We start from the raw sequence: 18,670 nt of genomic DNA, 5'->3' as shown, positions 1-18,670 counted from the left end.
TCAGACCACAACACTTTACTGGGCTCCAGTACACCAACTGCAGACCAATGAATTAGAATGAAACTTTCAAAAGGCCCAATTCCTTTTGCTGTCCAGTAGGGCAAGCTTGTGCTGCCCATATCATATAGAGCTCAAAAGATCAAACTGATGGCGATGCTTCTTGCACGTTTATCAAAAAACTTCTCTCTTGCTGTTTTCTATGAGCAACTTCAGCTGGAACATCTGCACTTGAGTCAAGGAAGTACCTTGGAATTTAGGAGCACTGGGATTTAGCCTATTCACATGAAAGGCTACAGCTTGGTCCTGATTATTAAATGCCTTGCCCATCACTTGATAAGTGTGACTTGGAGTGATGACCTGCACGAATGAATGAATCATCACTGAACACTGCAGAAAGAATAACCTGACATTTACTTCAAATGCAAGGCCTTTCAACAGCAATGGCTCCAACATCTAGTTATCAGTTGTTAAGTATCCAAGTCATCAAGTGTAGAGAAATCAAGCAATATACATGAATGTGAAAATCAGGCCTTAGCATGGTTTCTCTACAGCACTGGTAGTAACTTTGATGGAACAATTTCCCATAAAATGGTGTCTGTACCATTTTCTTCCTTTTAACATTAACTATTTTGTGATACTTTCTGAAATAAAAGTCTACCATACCTTAGAAATTAACAATGACCTCCTCTTTAGCTAGTGCATTAAAAATACTCGCTATTACATTTGGGAGATAAAACTGAGCTTTAAAAAGAAAAATATCTCAAAGCAGTCGTGCTATTATCATAATCTAGTGTACATATTTTTATGTTACTGATTCAACAGTGTCTATTACCAGGACTTTGATGTACACTTCATCACATCTGCTACCCAAGGCAGATATCAGTTTTCTAAAAGTTTAAGACATTTATTTAAAAAGCAAATGTATTATCTAGTAATTACTTTAAATTGCTTTACTAAATTGACAGCATGAATTAAATTGTAACACGTGGTTAAATAGTACTGCAAAATTTCTTTGGTCTTTAAATAAAAGTCTGGTAGTGCCTTACATTTAAAATAAGGCATTCTTATTAGTAAAGGAAAGCAAGCATATCTCAGTGTCAACACTGCAGCTTTTACTTGTACATATTTTTCTTTGTCGATCACACTTCTTGGTGGAAAAAAATCCTCCCTTATACTCCAGCCATAAAGATGCTTTCACAACTGCCACTAGCCAACAATTTTAGTCTGGGATGCACTGCTTGTGAATGTTGTCAACATGGAAGCTATTGCAAGCAAGAAGGCCTCCTTTAGAAAATGGAAGCCTTGTCCAGATGAAGAAAGCAAAACAAAATATGAAGTTTGGTAAAAGAAATGCAGACAGTAAAAAGGTAAAGAAACCCTAGACGGTTAGGTCCAGTCAAAGGTAACTATGGGTTGTGACGCTCATCCTGCTTTTCAGGCCAAGGGAGCCAGCGTTAGTCCACAGTCAGCTTTCAGAGTCATGTGGCCAGCATGACTAAACCACTTATTATTTATTTATTATTTATATACCGCCATATACACAGGACACCATGATGGAAGCCAGAGTGCACAGAAACACTGTTTACCTTCCCGCCGCAGCGGTACCTATTTATCTACTTGCACTGGTATACTTTCAAACTGCTAGGTTGGCAGAAGCTGGGACAGAGCAACAGGAGCTCACCCCATCATGTGGATTTGAACCACCGACCTTCTGATCAGCAAGCTCAAGAGACTTAGCAGTTTAGATTACAGTGCCACCCGCATCCCCTGCAAGCAGACAATAAGAGATGGAGTGTGTGTGAAAAATTCAAAGAGCACATTGCTAAAATATAAAGGTCCACAACAAAAAAATTAAATACACCAGTAGCAGGAGACCAGCTGGGATGGTGGTTGGATCTACAGATGACAAAGGAGGAAAATAAGATGGCAGAGAAGCCGAATTATTTGCATCCGTCTTCACAGTGGAAGCTGTAGGGCAGATCCCTATTCCTGAACTAACTTTCACTGGAAGGGGGTGTGAAGAACTGAGGCAAATAGTGGTGATAAGAGATGTTATTGGCCTTATTGTCAAATTAAAAAATGACAAATCACCAGGGGTAAATGGCATCTATCCATGAGTTTCTAAAGAACTTCCAAGTGAAATTGCTAATCTACAAAACTATGTGACTTTCCCCTAGTATCAGCGTTCATGCCTGAGGTCTAGAAAGTGCCCATTTTAACACCAATTTTAAACATAGAATTCAGGGCATTACAGGTCATGCAGTTGGAGGGCTTTAAAAGAGGATAAGACAAACTAATGGAGAACAGCCATGATGACTGGAGCTACTCATAGCCCTATGTTGTACCTCCACTGTTGGAGGCAGAATGCCTTTGAATACCAGTGCTGGGAATCACAAGTGGGGAAGGAGCTGTAGTGCTCAAGTCCTGCTTGTTGGCTTACCATAGACATAACCACTGTGAATAGGATGCTGGACTGGATGGGCATCTGTCTTGATCCATGTGTGCTCTTATTACAGTGGTACCTCGGGTTACATACACTTCAAGTTACATACACTTCAGGTTACAGACTCTGCTAATCCAGAAATAGTACCTCGGGTTAAGAACTTTGCTTCAGGATGAAAACAGAAATTGTGCTTCAGCAGCGCGGCAGTAGCAGCAGGCCCCATTAGCTAAAGTGGTGCTTCAGGTTAAGAACAGTTTCAGGTTAAGAACGGACCTCCGGAACGAATTACGTACTCAACCCGAGGTACCACTGTATTTATATATGCATTCTAGTAATAGAGGTTTTGTATTCATTTTTCAACTGCAAATAAATACTTTATGTGGAGCTAACAATAATAATGTAAGACTCGCTACAGCAACTCAAACAGCTCCAATAGTGCATACTAACTGCCTCTATTACGAAACCCAATGTTGTATAGGTGTGGGTATTAGGATAGTATGGCAAGCAGATGAGCAAATATTGAACAGCTACTAGCCTTTCCTAAAGTGTAACAGTCCTAAAGAGTAATAGTAGTTCCTATCTCATCTAGGCAGCCAGAATGCCATGCATCAGAAGGATGAGCAATTTCATCTTCTTCAAAGTTTGTATCATGAACAAGGCAAACAGAACATCTAAATCCTCGACCAGATCCCATTCCAAAATTATGCATGAATCACAAACCCGCAATGTATTAAAAACTGATAGGACATGCATTTAAATCGATGAACAGTGTCATGTGTTATTTTGTCTTTCTGAAGTTCTCTGTAAAGATTATTACTTTTACTTTGCTTTGATATTGAAACAATGATAGCCAATAAAGAACATTAATACACCCCTACTAAGACCATCTATTATGTTAGCTTGTATTTTGAACGAATATATGGTATGTCATTTTGATAGACTTAGTTTTAAATATTCAATATGTAGAATTCATTTGTCTGAAAGATGCTATGACCCTTCATATGTGATAAACTGTTGCCTCTGTTGTGTCTCAGCTTCACATAAATCAACACTGTTTTAAGGCCTATGATACTGAAATATTATCAATATATATGAATAAAACTGTGGCCAGGATCCCCAGGTGAGCCTTCTCAGGAAATGTGCAGTGACTTTAGGGACAGAGACCTTTTCTGTTAAATACTTGATTTTGGAAAAGTATGCTCCAGGGAGATGTTAGTAGTAGTTCATAAGTTGCATAAACTTAAGTTCAAGATGGAGTGATTTCAGTAACCTGAAATTTACTATACATTCCTTAGCTTAAAACAAACAAACAAACAAACAAACAAACAAACAAACAAACAAACCAGTAATCATTGTTTCCTATCTACCATTAGTACTTTTACAAGCCAAAATGGATAATACTGGGCTTGATGCACAAATTGCTTGACTTAATGTAAGACAACTTCCAAAGCTGCTAATCACCATTTGCTGTGTTTCCAAAGTTCAGAGGTGAGCGTGAATCTTCTCTACAGCCCAAACAGCACCAACCATACACTAGAAGGAGGTATTAGCAGGCTTAGGAAAAGCCCAAGGTTTACAGAAGTACAGAAAATGTTGAGCGTAGGTGGGCGCGAATCATAAGGGAGTAAAAACTCCAAGAACATCCTAATGAGGCCTGAGCATGCTCAGTGGTGATGGAATGCTGACTGCTATGGGCAGAGAGGGGAAAAGGGAAAACTGGGTAGGAGGGGTAATACGAGTATCATGAAGTCCTGATCCCCTGGCCGACAGTGTGCCTAGGCAAAGTTCCAAGACCCGAAGCTAATCCATACGACAAAGTTCCAAGTCTAGAAGCCAATCCATGCAAGCCAAGTCCAAAGATCAGGAAATGCAGTCTGGGGTCAGTAAGCCAAGTTCAGCAGTTGAAGTAGAAACCCGTGAAGGTCAAAGGAGAATTCCAGGCAAGGTCCTTCAACATGGGCAGTTGAGCAGCCACAGTACCTCAGCTCTGCTGCCTTCCTTTACTGTCTCTGCCGATTGCAGCATCTGGGCTTGATGAGGCATGTGACCTTGCCCCAGCTAAGGAATCACATGCCTCCTTCCCCCCCTGGCCAGCTAGTGAACTTGGCTGCAGGCCCTGGCCTGCCTCTCCTTCCTTGAGTGCCCCACCTGCTGTTCCCAACGTCTTAGGACCCACTGTGTTTGTGGGGACCTCTCTGGCTTTGGCGAGGGGTCCTGCTGCTCGGCTTCCTGTGCACTAGCCCCTGTCCCCTCATGTCACCCTCTGAGTATTGTCTACAACAACCTCTCCTTCCCCATCCCCAGCTTGCTCGTGTGTGACCCACTCTCAGCTGCACCCCTCAACAGGAACCTCTTCCTCCTCCCCAAAATCCTGCCAGTTCATGACAGTATGGCTGGCTGAATGCAACATCAAACGGAAGTACTTTACAGTACACTGAAACATTTTGTTGTAGGCGCTAGTTGTTGACTGAATAAAAAAACTATGGTCTTATTATCAAATGAAAAGGCCTAATTTGATGGCCATAATAACAGTAGCAAGATGTATGAGTGTTATTGAACGATCTGGTCTTCAAACACATCTTTTAGTATATGTGCTGCCGAAGCGAGCACAATTCAAACACATCTTTTAAACAACCCCTCATGGTTATCTGTATCTGCCCTCCCCACAAAAGTGACTAAACTTAAACGGAGATGTAAAGTTCTATCAGTCTTAACTAAATTACATTTTGAAGAAAGATGAGGGGGAATTAATTGATATGAATACAAACTGTGTAACAGATTGTTCGCTGTCTACATAAAGGGGCAGAAAAACAGGCATTAGGAGTAAAGAGTGTGTGTTTGGGGGAGCCAAACATGTGCAATAAGGATAAAAGCAGTGTCTGTGGTAAAAGTAATAAGAGATTCCTGGGAATATTCTCTGTTTTTAGTGTTAGAAGCATTATGGAGCCAATAATCAAAACGTTTACATACAGATAGTTGGACTATGAATAATGTCTGGTGGTCTAAATTTCAGAAAATAAAAAAAAATGTCTTTCAGTGGGACATAGCTTTAAACACTGTTCCGTTAATCTGTCATTAACTATAGAACTGCAGGTTCTGTATCCCCAGTTGGGCTGGTATGCTGTGCTAAAAGTACATGCTTTTAGGGCAGTAAAATAATAAGAATTTTGATCCATAGCTGAAAAATGAGAGAATGGCTACTTTATTGCATCCTATAAAGATGTCATAAGCTGCCAATTTATTTGAAAAATATGCTAAAGGCTGGAGGCATTAAAATTCAAGGTGACATAGACTTCATCAAAGCAAATCCCTGTGTTCTTTCTGGATCATAGGCCCTTTTTAGAAAAAGATGATTTTTCAAGAAATATTACTCATTTTAGTAGTCAAAGTAATTGAGGAAATACACTTACTGGGGAGTAAGCCCCAGTGGACACTATGGAACTTACTTCTGTGTAAGCATGCACAGAACTGCATTGTTTATCAACATTAACTTAGTTGATTAATTGATCTGGCAGGCCTGTGAGTTGAAGGTAAACAAGTTTACCTCTTTTGTGGTCCTCTGCTCCAATAGTGAATAAATAAGACAATGGCCTGCTTTGCACACAACAGTGAGCCAGAGTTAATCACACCTGCATCCCATATCTGTTCTTGGCTTTTTCTTGTGGTTTGTTTAGAGAGAAAGAGTCATGAGAACTAGTTTGCACATAACACCATGCCAGTGCTCTGGTTTGCTTCCTCCTGGCATGACTTCAGTAACATGCACCAGCATGTTTGCTAATTCCTGGTACTGTAAACTATAGTTTGTTTGATTTACCATTATATGAGAGCCATGCCAATGAATGATGAGTTTTATTTAAGATGCAAGCAATTTTATGTTTCACTATCTCAAAAAAAAAAGAAAAAAAAAAAAGAGGCATCTACATTGAGATTCTGGTCATATGCACATTTGCTTAAATTTAATTGATTGTGTAGTTAAAAGTTAGGTGCTTTATTGACTAGAATTCTTTCATCAGATGGCATCCCTAATTTTAATAGAACAAAATACAGTGAAATTATTATTCTGTTTATATAGTATTTTACCCTGCACTATGGAAATAAATTGGGAAATATGTATACTGCATAATTATGTTTAGAGCATTATAAATGCCCCCACTTAGTGTTAGTAGCATAAGTATTCCCATTTGGTATTACCTAATATAAGCATAACACTAAAGACAAATTATTATTGCATTCCTGCTTTAGCTACCAATCCTCATACAGAAAATAAAGTCATGTGTTAGTCTTCTCTAGTAACTTACAACAAATAACAAAAAATCTTACAAGCAAGCCGCTATATAGGACAAAATAAATTTTAATGAAATCCTCTGTGTGTTTATATTTGAGGGAAAGTACTGTTTCATTTGCACATTTACGTCACAGATCTATGATAAGAGTGAGCAAAGCCTAATACAACAATGAACTGACAGTTTTCTTTGCATTATTGACTGCTGCCTCTCTTAACAACTAATGTTTCTTGTAAACTAATATGTATACAATAGCAAACGTATACTGCCTGGTTAAAGGCATGCAACAAGAACCACAGTCAGGGTACAGAGGATAGGAATATATTCCTGGGTTGGCTTTCCTGTTAACAAAAAGTACCTGACTTATTTTGATTAAGTCTCAGTCACATCCTGCTCACCATAGACTCTAAACACTAATTTGGAGTTTCAACTGCCTCCCTAGTATCTGATGAAAAAGAAGCTAGGCACTACCCATATATTTTATGACACCACACTCCAAAACCCTGGACTAACGACCCCAGGCATTTTAATCAAAAGCTGATTAAGGGTTCAAAAGAACAAACTCCCACACTCACACCCAGTTGCTGATGTAGATCACACACCAGAGTGACCATAATATAAAATAATATATTTGCAAATCATGGCAGGACTCGACTTCACATCTGACTGTAATAATAGTAATGAGAAGAATAAGAAGCAGGTGGCTTTCAAGACTATATGTATTTTGCTTCCTTGTATATCCAGTTCCTTGTTAACAGTAAAGAACATCAAAGGTAGAAGATGGCCAGCAACCTCTTGAGGATCTATAAATCCACAAGTTCTCGTATTTTAAACTGCAGTTATGAAATTGTTACAATTCCATTTTTATTTTGGGTATCCTATCAACCCTGCCAACATCATACATTTATATCCGATAAAGCAATGACAACTTTACGCCATAGCGCTAATACAGTAGATATGATGACAACTTTACAACACGTCACCAGGCCACAATGCAGAACAAAAGAATGTGTGGTGAAGTGACATTTTAATATTGTACCCCATTGCCTTTTCTCGTAATGTAGCCGCATGAAAACACCAGCTGAAAATGGGGTGGGAGAGGGGGGTCCCTCCATATCTGCAGTCATATTAGGTAATAACTAAGGCTGACATCTTAAGTATACTTAACTTGGAAGAAAGTTTACTGAAGTCAGTGGAACAGTCTTCCATGTAAATGGATTTATGATCAGTGTGTAAGGCTGGCGAGTTAGAAGCCACTTACTTATGGCTTCTAGATAGAAGCCAGATATTGCGCCGTTAGGCACACCTTAATCCAATGAAATAAAAATAAGGCCTGCAGGTACAATTCTATATGCACATAAGATGAGGCCAATGGAGCTGAGCACAAGAGCTCTGTTCCCTCCTGAGATTTTGAGCAACTGGTACTCAGAAGCATACTGCTTACAACAGGCAAGCCATCAAGGTTAGCAGCCACTGATAGCCTTATATGTCCAATCCACTTTTAAAGTAATCTAAATTGGTGGTCATCACTGCATCGCGTGAGACTGATTTCCATAGTTTAACTATATACTGTGTGAAGAAGTACTTTCTTCAGCCTGTCCTGAATCTTCCAACATTGAGCTTCATTGAATGCCCCAGAGTTCTAGTGTTTTGAGAGAGGTAGAAAACTATTTCTCTATCCACTTTCTCCACATGGTGCATAATTTTATACACCTCTAGCATGTATCCTCTTACTCATCGTTTCTCTAAACGAAGCACTCCAAATGTTTTAACCTTTCCTCATAGGGGAGTTGCTCCATCCCCTTAATCATTTCGGTTGGCCCTTTCTATATAAGATTACTTCCAGGGTACTGTATATGGATTGGACTGGACTATAAAGCTGTAATCTTCTGCAAGCTTACATAGCTTTTGCTCCTATTCCTTTATTGCTCCTGCTCTTTAAAAAGTGACTTGATATAAAGATATTAGAAGGTGATGATGCTTATCACAACGACATGAAGATTCACCAGCTGATTTTAGTAGATCAATGTGCTATTAAAAGGCACAACAGCAGGGAGGATGAGAGCTTGGGGTTTTCTTTCTGATGAGTTAGGGATCATGCTTGGGGATAAGCCCTACTGAATTCAATTGGGACTCAATTCCAAGTAAGCTACATGGCCATAGCCCCATGTACCCTTGCTTGGAAGTCAGTGGGACTTAATTTCAAATAAACAAGTACTAGAACAAGGAATAAGGCTACAATCGTTTAAACAGTTAGGACTCTTGAGCAGCCTAAATTAGTCACTGCTCCTGTATAGTCTGTATCAGTAGCGTAGGAAGAGAGGGGTGGGGCTATATTGGGGCTGCAGAGCACCCAAGTCGCTATCCCTCCTGGGCACCCTCCAGTGGGCCCAGCACTGTCCAAAAAAGCACGCCACAGGCCGCCCACCCAGAAGGGATGCAACAGCTGGGGCATCCTGCAGGCCAGCACGTGCCAGCCATGTCCCTCCTGGGTGTCGCTCACAGGCGCCCTCCCAGCGGCTGCTTTTCTGGAAGCACTGGTCCAGGAGGGGTGCATTTGTTTGGGCGGCGCACCCTGCCCACTTGGGATGCCACGCCCTCATGGCGCAGCACGCATGGGCACCGCACCCCCCACCCCAGACGCCAGCAGGGGTTGCTCTGCCAGTAATCTACATTACCTTTTCTCCAAGACTACATGTGAAATATCTGAAAACACAAATATCTTAATCTCACTGACATAGTCTTTTTTGCCTTTTTCCTCTTATGTGGACCCATGCTCCCAAATGCAACTGCATGGAGGTTGTAGAATATGCTACTAAAAGAACGGGAAAGTGAGCAATGATATCCAGTGTCATATTTTTAAAGCAACAGCTGATTTTAGACATGATTTACACCACATGTTAAGGTCATATCCTTGCAGTCAGTGTGGACCAGTGAAAAGTAGCACATTCCTTCGTCCATCCCTACAACACCTTTCCAATAGTGGCTCCACACATGTGCAATTCCCCCCACCAACTCCATTTAGTGCCATCTCTTGAACGCTAAAACGTTTTTTTTTTATTCAACCATCCTTTTTACTAATATGAGTACTGCCCCCCCCATATAACTTTACCTTATATGATTTTTTGGTAAGTTATTTGTTCCAGTGTTAAGCAGCCTTGCAAAGGCTGGCCCTAAAAGGTGGGTCAGAAATAAACGACACCACCACATTCAGTAAAGTAGCGTGAGGTAGAAACCCTATTTTGCATCCAAGCATATAATGAAAGGAGGAGAAATGAATTATTTCCAACACCTTACTGGGCTTCCTGTTGCATTCTTTTTAGTCTTTTCTATTTTATCTGTGTATGGGGTTTTTTGTTTTTTTCCTGTGTGTTTTATTTTTATCTGTTAGCCGCCTAGAGCCCCAGTCCAGGGAAAAGCTGGGATATAAATAAATATAAATACAATAATCAGCTTTCTTCCCCAGCCAGAACTCACTGGAACTCAGTTCCAGTACCTCTCAGGTGGGCGACATTGCCATTAAAAGACAGCAAGTTCATGGTGAATTTGGGCACCTCTTTTTCTAGTAAAATAGCACTGATAATAATAATAGCAATAGTAAGGATAACAATAATTCCTAGAGGGTGATTTTATGCTGCAGTGCTGTCATCATCAGCACACACTTACCTGGGAACCCCCCCCCCACTTGTACACACTGGGGGGTTGCTTAGGAGCAAACACGTGTGTAAGACTGACCTGCAATTGATTTTGCATAATCTTACACAGGGTTGTCATTGTGCTAAAAAAACCGTTGTGCTTCAGGCAGAAATGCAGCTGTAATAGAACAGGGTTTGTTCCTGCCACTGCATCTCCAGCGAGGGGGACCTGCTAAAATGATTTAGCTGCCATACAGCTGCTAAAGGCGCAGCGTCTCTGCCAGGGGGCAACGAAAGGACGCCCAGCCCTTGTGTGCAGCCTAAGAAAAATGAACTTGATTTCAACTCAGTCAAGAAGAGGTGGTTGTGCCATTCTAACCAAAACTCAAAAAATAAAATAAAAATCTCAAGCCCTGGAGCCAGGGGGGTGGGTGGCAACGTCATCCTACGCCTGTCTGTCTAAGCAGCAATAAGCCCCACAAAGTCCAGTGTGGTTTTACTCCCGAGGGAAAAGCGTGTTTAGGATGACATCCTGGCTGGAGAAGATGGGCGTGAGAAGGGGGCGCTTACCTGGGAGACGGAGGAGGGGGAGAAGAAGCAGGGTCGCCTGCCGGCTTTCCTCCGAGGCGGAGGCGGAACAGGGCAGCTGGTGGCGGTGGGGAGGGCATGCGGGCCTAGCAACCAGCTGCCCCAAACTAAGGCGAGGGAAAAGGGACTAAAGGCGGCGCGGTTCCCGCCCGGCCAGGCGACCGCAACGGCTCAAAATGGCGGCGGGCGCAGGAGGAGGGACCCGCCGCGTCCTTCTCTCCCGCCTCGTGAGCTCCGCTCGAAAGGTGCCCAGGGCTTTCCTGAGCTTTGGGATGCCGCTCTGCCCGCCGCCGCCGCCCTCAACATGGAGCGGGGAGGGCGAGAATGGTTTAACGTATTTAGTTTTCTCTGCGTCGTGCCGAGAGATTTGCGCCTGCAGTCAGCCTCCCTGGCAGGCCGGCGCCTCGCGTTTGGGTTGCCATGGTGACCCGAGAGACGAGGGACGGGCGCTCCGCAAAGGTTCCAGGGCAGCCCTCACTGTAAACTGTATGCACTTGTTAAATACGTATATAGTGGTACCTCGAGTTACATATGCTTCAGGTTACAGACTCTACTAACCCAGAAATATTACCTCGGGTTAAGAACTTTGCTTCAGGATGAGAACAGAAATCGTGCTCCGGCGGCGCGGCAGCAGCGGGAGGCCCCATTAGGTAAAGTGGTGCTTCAGGTTAAGAACAGTTTCAGGTTAAGAACGGACCTCCGGAAAGAATTAAGTTCTTAACCCGAGGTACCACTGTACTATATGTATATATATGGGGCTCAGCACTGCTGAAAACCTTTCCCGCATCCGGCCTCAAGATACATATTGTATCCAGTGTTTTTTTTCTTTAAAAAAAAAGGGGTTAGGGGTTCTCTCCTTTTCCCAATCATATTGAAATATTGCCCCTCGATGAGGCCAAACTTAGGGGTATGCGTGCCCCTGCGTCACCCTAGAAAAAAACCCACTACCTGTCTGTCTATCTTAAGGCTGGATAGCGAAAAGGTTTTAAGCAGTGCTGAGCTCCCCTAGCATATAAAACTGAGCACCTCTAAATAAAAATTAAAGAAAAAAAGTCTAGTAGCACCTTATAGACCAACTAAGTTTGTTCTGGTATAAGCTTCCGTGTGCATGCACACTTCTTCAGATTGTCATTTCAGATTGAAATGATGGCTATCTTGGAGTCGCCTCAAGATGTGTATTCTTGTGCATATCACCTGAAGGTTCAAAGTTCCATTGCTGATGTACAGGTGCATAGATAAAGTGAAGTGGCTGCCTCAGGCAATGGATGTTGTGGGGTGTGGGATGTCAGTGGCACCACTGGCTAATTTTTGGGGTTTTGCCTGGGATTATGGTCCAAATGTATTTAAATATGCCTCTTCAAAGCTGTGCTTTAAACATGTCCTGAACAGAGTTTTACATTTTGGTTTGTAACTGTCAATGCAATTATAATGTCTAAAAGGCACACAATTTTAGAGATTATTCAGAAATAAGATATAGAAGAAATATAATTTATAATGCCCATATGCTGGGCATATTATTGAGTACGGTCTGCAGTTGTTTTCTAGAAGGTTATAATAATAACACTTCAGGATTGAGCCACAAATTTTGGACCATTTCAGGATTCTCTGAAATTTTTTATTATATCCAATTAGATCATGATTACTGAATAACTACAGTGCCACATATTAAAGTTCTGAAAAATATATGGTTCGTTTACAGGAGTAGTTTTGATCTGTAAAATTATGTCTCTGAACATGTCTGTTATCAAAGATCTATCAGCTAGATAGCCTACATCAAACCCACTCTTTTATATATAAAAAAAATACAAATGGCTTTAGATTTGGCATTTCTCTCTTGGGAAAGCTTTTTTAAAAAAAAAAATATGGAAAGGCTTCTTTAGTATAACATCACTTTCAATGATATGTGAATATTTTGTGATTACTTCTAAACTTTTTTGAAGTAATGAGGAAAAGGTCACAGGGATGAAATTAGACCCAAATATTTTAAACAAGAGCTTAGAAAGTCCCCCCCCCCCATAAAATGGCTATTTCATCCCCCAAGGTGGCATGCAAGAAGCCCCAAGTACAATAAATACATGCATAAATAGACAAGAGGAATGTGCAGAGAACAGGTTTGCTAAAGCCTATATGGCTTTTGCTACCCATACGGAATCCACAAGAAATAAGTATTTTTTTAAAAAAAAAACCTGCTGGGTAGTAAGCTCAACATGTACTGAAGCAAAACCATGTGCAAATGAATAGGGTGAACAAATCCATCATGCAAGTACTGGCTATAAACAACATCATGCGCACATTTCACCAAAGGTCACCGCACTGGACCAGAGCCAATAGATTAATGCAGAAGCAACAGAAATAATGAAATGCAGATTGGAGCAAATCAGGATGTCATCTGTAGAACTGAGGTCTGCATACCCAAAAATGCTGAGACAAGGGATGTCCACAAAGGAGGTGGGGGTAGGGGGGTGCACGTAAAGAAGAAAACACAGAGGCTTCTTGCAATCTAATGCTTGCACAGTCAATATATTTAAAAGCCAACATAAAACGTTCCATTGACATTCAATTAAAATCCACTTGCACAAGTTAAATCCTGCGTTTCTCTACCTGCTGAACCCTATGCCCCCAATTTTATTTATTGTTGAGTGCTTTGTTTTGAAAATGTTATAACAACAAGAACAGTCCTGTTTACTAAAAGTGAATTCAAATCTCTGAGTACCAATCCTAATGTAGCCAAAGCAGCCACCATCCATAGACTAGAGAGGGACTTCAGCAGCCTCAGGGTTTACAAAACTACAAAAAACATTTATGGGGGGGAAATGAAACAAAAAAAAATCCCCCAAATGAGGACTGGGCACGCTCGCTAGTCATAGAATGTTGGAAGGGAAGTGGAAAAGGGGTGGAATGAAATGGAATATCCTGGAAAAGGGCATGGCTGGTTGGCTGACTGGCTCATACACTGAGCAGAAGCATTTCACATGGCAATATTAGGTTGCAGGTCCCATTTAGAATTGTCGCTCTTATCGTTAGAAGAGCAGAGCCAAGTTCAGACTTCATTGCCTTAGTCTTGATTTTAATGGTCAGAAAGGTACCGAAAGGTCTTGTAGTCCAACACCCCGCTTCAGGGTAGACACATCAAGGGATAGCTACAGATCATACGTGCAATCCAGATTCTAGTTGGACCACAGGCAGAGAGCAGGATTTCCCAGTACGTTTCTGAGCACAATTCAAAGTGTTGGTGCTGACCTTTAAAGCCCTAAACGGCCTCGGCCTAGTATACCACCCCCATCACTCAGCCTATACACTGAGGTCCAGCTCCGAGGGCCTTCTGGCGGTTCCCTCACTGCAAGAAGCCAAGTTACAGGGAACCAGGCAGAGGGCCTTCTCGGTAGTGGCGCCGGCCCTGTGGAACGCCCTCCCAGCAGATGTCAAGGCAATAAACAACTATTTTACTTTTAAAAGACTACTGAAGGCGGCCCTGTTTAGGGAGGTTTTTAATGTCTGATGCTGTATTGTTTTTAATATTCGGTTGGGCGGGGATATAAATAATAAATTGTTGTTGTTGTTGTTGTTATAACGTACCATAGAACAAACAGCTCCAATATCAGCCAGCCAAGCAACATTATTACTTGTCCTAGCCACTGTGATCCACGCGACGGTCACCTCCAGACTGGATTATTGTAACTCGCTCTACGTGGGGCTGCCCTTGAGACTGACCCAGAAACTCCTGCGGGTGCAGAATGCCGCGGCGAGATACCTTACGGGGTCCTTGCTGCGAGATCACATTCATCTGGTACTATACCAGCTGCACTGGCTCCCGGTGGAGTACAGGATCAGGTTTAAGGTGCTGGTTTTAACCTTTAAAGCCCTATACGGCCTAGGACCCTCGTACCTATGGGACCGCCTCTCCTGGTATGTCCCACAGAGGAATTTACTGTCTTCTAACAAAAACATCCTGAAGGTCCCAGGCCACAGAGAGGTTAGGCTGGCCTTAACTAGAGCCAGGGCTTTTTCGGCTGTGGCTCCAATCTGGTGGAACGCTCTGTCACAAGAGACTAGGGCCCTGCGGGACTTGACATCTTTCCGCAGGGCCTGCAAGACGGAGCTGTTCTGCCAGGCCTTTGGTCGGGGTTCAGTCTGACTCCCTCTCCCCTTTTATAAGAACTTGCATGAAAGTGGCCTCCCAATTTTTCTCAAAGGCCCATATAAGTTCAGCACAAACAGTTGGGCCTGGTGAGCATTTAAGGTCCCCAACCCTAATCTGTGGGTTGCCATCTGATTGGATTTTATTCTGATCCTGATCTGATTTGAGGATGTATTTTAATTGATTGTCTGATTTTATGTTAATGTGTTATACATTTGATGTTAGCCACTCTGAGCCCGGCTTCAGCTGGGGAGGGCAGGATATAAATAAATTTATTGCTGTTGTTGTTGTTATTATTATTATTATTATTATTATTATGTCAACTGACCTCGCAGGAGTTCTTGACTGGGAAGGAGACCTGCATTGGTGATGGGCATCCATTGTCCTGCCAACAGAACTGAGTGTGAATGGGGGCAGGTTGTGATAAACCTAAGGAGAACTAGCAGGATACACGTGGGTGAGGACCTCCAATCCACCCTGGTGTCGAGATGGTATCTTTCCCAACAAGAAGCAATTTATTTATATGGTGAATAAAGTTACCCTAGTAAGCAAAAAGCGTCCCCGGTATGGGCAATTTAAGACAGAATGAAGATAATGCAGACATTGGACGCAACTGTATGATAAGGGATGGGCAGGGGGAAGGATTCCTCCTCCCCCCACCTCAGACATAAATCCTTGTACGATCCAGAACATTATCTGTGTTTACAATTGAGACAGATGCTTCCAGGCCAAAGGGGGGAAGCACTTGAGATATCTGGCTGATTGCTATGCATTCATCTGACAGATCAATTAGTTTCTGAAGCAAAAGCAGCACTGAACTAACTGATTAATGCACAGCACTGTCAACCTCATCTGCTTCTACAAAGGTCACATTAACAGCTCGATCCTATGCAGAGTTTGGCGTGCCTGGGCTCATTGATTCCCTTGTGCTTCGGTGCCCCTAACTCTGCCTAGGACGGTGCAAGATACCCACCCCTGGAAAGATGTGCCGCCATCAAATGTGTTTCACAAATGAGTGCAAAAAGGGGCCACTATATTACCCTGCTCATGCTGCTTCCTATTACACTCGTATTGAAAAGGATCTAAGGAATATCTATAGTCATGGGCCTGTCTGTCTTCATAAGCCTGTCAGCGTTTTTCAAAATTGGACATTTATGCTTAGAGATGCGGAGCACTGGACCTGATCTTATATGTCTAGAGGCCTATGGTGCAATGGGGAGATGATGACCCCTCTATTCTGTTGCTGCCCTGGATTCTGCTAGACACATGACACCAGATAACTGTGGTCTGCTGATATCCCTGGGCCCTGCTATCTCTTCAGATGCTTTCTTCAGAATGGGCTGCAGTCTCTGAGCTACTCGTGGGTGTTTCTGGCTGGACACATTGTGCTGGTTTTGTACACCTGCACTGGTTATCAATTTGCTACCAAGCCCAATTTATGGCATTAACACTGACACATAATAAAACCATATATTACTTACGCCCAAGCTATGTGAAGGAATATCTCCTCCCACATCGACTTGCTGGGGTGTTAGAACGAGCAAGGTTGCTCTCTGAAAAACAGCCATGACAAAGTCCTAGCCCACACACCAATTTTCTTTTAAAATTCAACCTGTGTTATCAAGTCTTTGAGAAAAGAAAATGCCAGCAGACACCTGGTTGCTGCATCTCAGGCACCGGTACTATCCTGTTCACACAAGCGCTTAAGATCCTTGCGTTTGCTTTTCTCTTGGGAGCAGGGAGCAGGGCCTGCTTTGCCTCTATTAAATTTGATTAATTCTGCGAGGTGCCTTATTAAGCCAAAAGGAAGGATAGAGATATTTGAAATAAATATCATTATGCAATGCTACTCATGTTGATGCCACATTTTGTGATCTTGTCTCAAGATGTTTTATCGTGTTTTTAATAAGATGGGTGGGGTATTAATATATTATTATTGTTGTTGTTGTTGTTACTCAGTAACAATCTAAAGAAATGTGTGCTGGCTTATGTGTTTCAATGTAGCCCTGGAGAATCAGACTCTGCCGTGTACCATTATTAACATATCCTATGGCCTTCCAGATGTTGCTGGACTCCAACTCCCATCATCCCAGACCATTGGGTAGCTAGGGCTGATGGGAGTTGGAGTCCAGGAACTTCTGGTGGGCACAGGTTCTCCACCGCGCAGCCAAAGGATGCTCCAGAGGTCCAGATACCTTCTGCCATACAATAATTTAGCAAAGTGCCTAATCCTTGTTATGTCATGACAATACGTCGTGCAGAAAGTTTTGGGAATGTTCCCTAACCACACAGTTAAATCATTTTGACCATGTCAGGGGCAAACTACATAAAGCAGGCCTGCTCCCTCAAGACCTATGGAGACCCACAGGGTCTCCTTCTTACTGGTCAAGGTGAGGGGACCACTGCTCCATTGCTCTGCCCTTTCAGGGAGATGGGGTGCTTGGGGAGCCCCCTGCCTCCAACTGAGGACATTGCACCCTTAGTTTCTCTGTAGAGAAACTAAGTTTCTCTTTGCTTTCTTATTTTTGTAGATGGTGTTTAAACAACCACATGTAAATCTGCAGCCTTCAGCTGTTCCTCAAGTTCCCCAGCTGGAGGCAACACCCAAAGTAAGACTGAACTAAATAACTGCTTTGACCCAAAGTAGCGGTATCAAAATTACTATCTTCTTCTTCTTTGGCGATCACTCGTAGCCGAGTAAGATTGTCTTCCATAAACACGGCTTTAACGGTGAGTCCATAAGTGACTGTGGAGGCCAATTCTGGATCCACATGTCCTTCCACAGTGGGGACATTGGTTTCCAGGCGGGAGTTGATCACAGTGTGGATTTGCCAAGTGTTCTGGAAAGTCTCCCAAAATAACTAGAAACATGTGACCTTGGGGCTTTTTTTCCAGCCAGAACTCACTAGAATTCAGTTCTAGCACCTCATGGGTGCCATTGCCATTCTAAAATCTAAGAGAATGAGGAAGGCGTTCATGGTGAGTTCCGGCACCTCTTTTTCTAGAAAAATAGCACTGTGTGTCCTTATATCTCTATCTTGATCTAACCCACCCCACCTTGTAGTAAGAAGCATAGCTGTCAACCTTCCCTTTTTTTATTGGAAATTCCCTTATTCCAGTGCCATTTCTCACTGCTTCCCGCTGCTATTCCAGATTGCTAGATAGCCCGTAGACTGTCCCTGGGACAGGTGAGGCTGCTGATCCCTTATTTTTGAGGCTGCTGATCCCTTATTTTCAAGTCTGAAAGTTGACAGCTATGGGTAAGAAGGACTCCAGCTCTGGTAGCGCATGTGGAAGAAAGAGTGAGCAGGTATCAAAGGATACCAGGCAACTAGTGTTCTTTGCAAGTGCCTTCAAGTCAGAGGGGGAGAATGTTTGCAGTCCACAGAAGCAGAGTTCTGTATTCCTGCAATGGTTTATGCTCCGCACAGGCATAGAGGAGGCTGCTTCTTGCAACAGGTAAATGCTGAAACACAGTACTGGCACTACTATCAGCCCTGCCCAGCAGGTCTGTGATGTCGCTCTTCACCAACCGCGTCTCCTCTCAGGATAATCATTCATGCGTACCAGGTGTAAAGTACTT

The 18,670-nt window shown here is 42.6% G+C and overlaps 1 protein-coding gene across 6 annotated transcripts in view; it reads right to left on the bottom strand.

Annotated features, from left to right (window-relative positions):
* CFAP20DC (CFAP20 domain containing) overlaps nucleotides 1–11,381 on the bottom strand; it is a 144,789-nt gene extending 133,408 nt beyond the window's left edge. For 2 of the 6 annotated variants that reach the window (XM_080995699.1, XM_080995701.1), the window contains exon 1: nucleotides 10,932–11,372. The gene's annotated coding sequence lies outside the window, so the exon portion shown is untranslated. Of the gene's footprint in view, nucleotides 1–10,931 lie in introns of all 6 variants that reach the window. The other 4 variants (XM_080995705.1, XM_080995704.1, XM_080995700.1 and 1 more) reach the window with 4 other exon arrangements.
* Between the last annotated feature and the right edge of the window lie 7,289 nt (nucleotides 11,382–18,670).

The sequence above is a fragment of the Podarcis pityusensis genome (assembly GCF_964106645.2).
Source record: "Podarcis pityusensis genome assembly, chromosome: 2".
In the NCBI taxonomy this organism is placed as follows: Eukaryota; Metazoa; Chordata; class Lepidosauria; order Squamata; family Lacertidae; genus Podarcis; species Podarcis pityusensis.
Note: the sequence above shows the minus strand (reverse complement) of the source record. Positions and strands in the feature narration are given on the sequence as shown.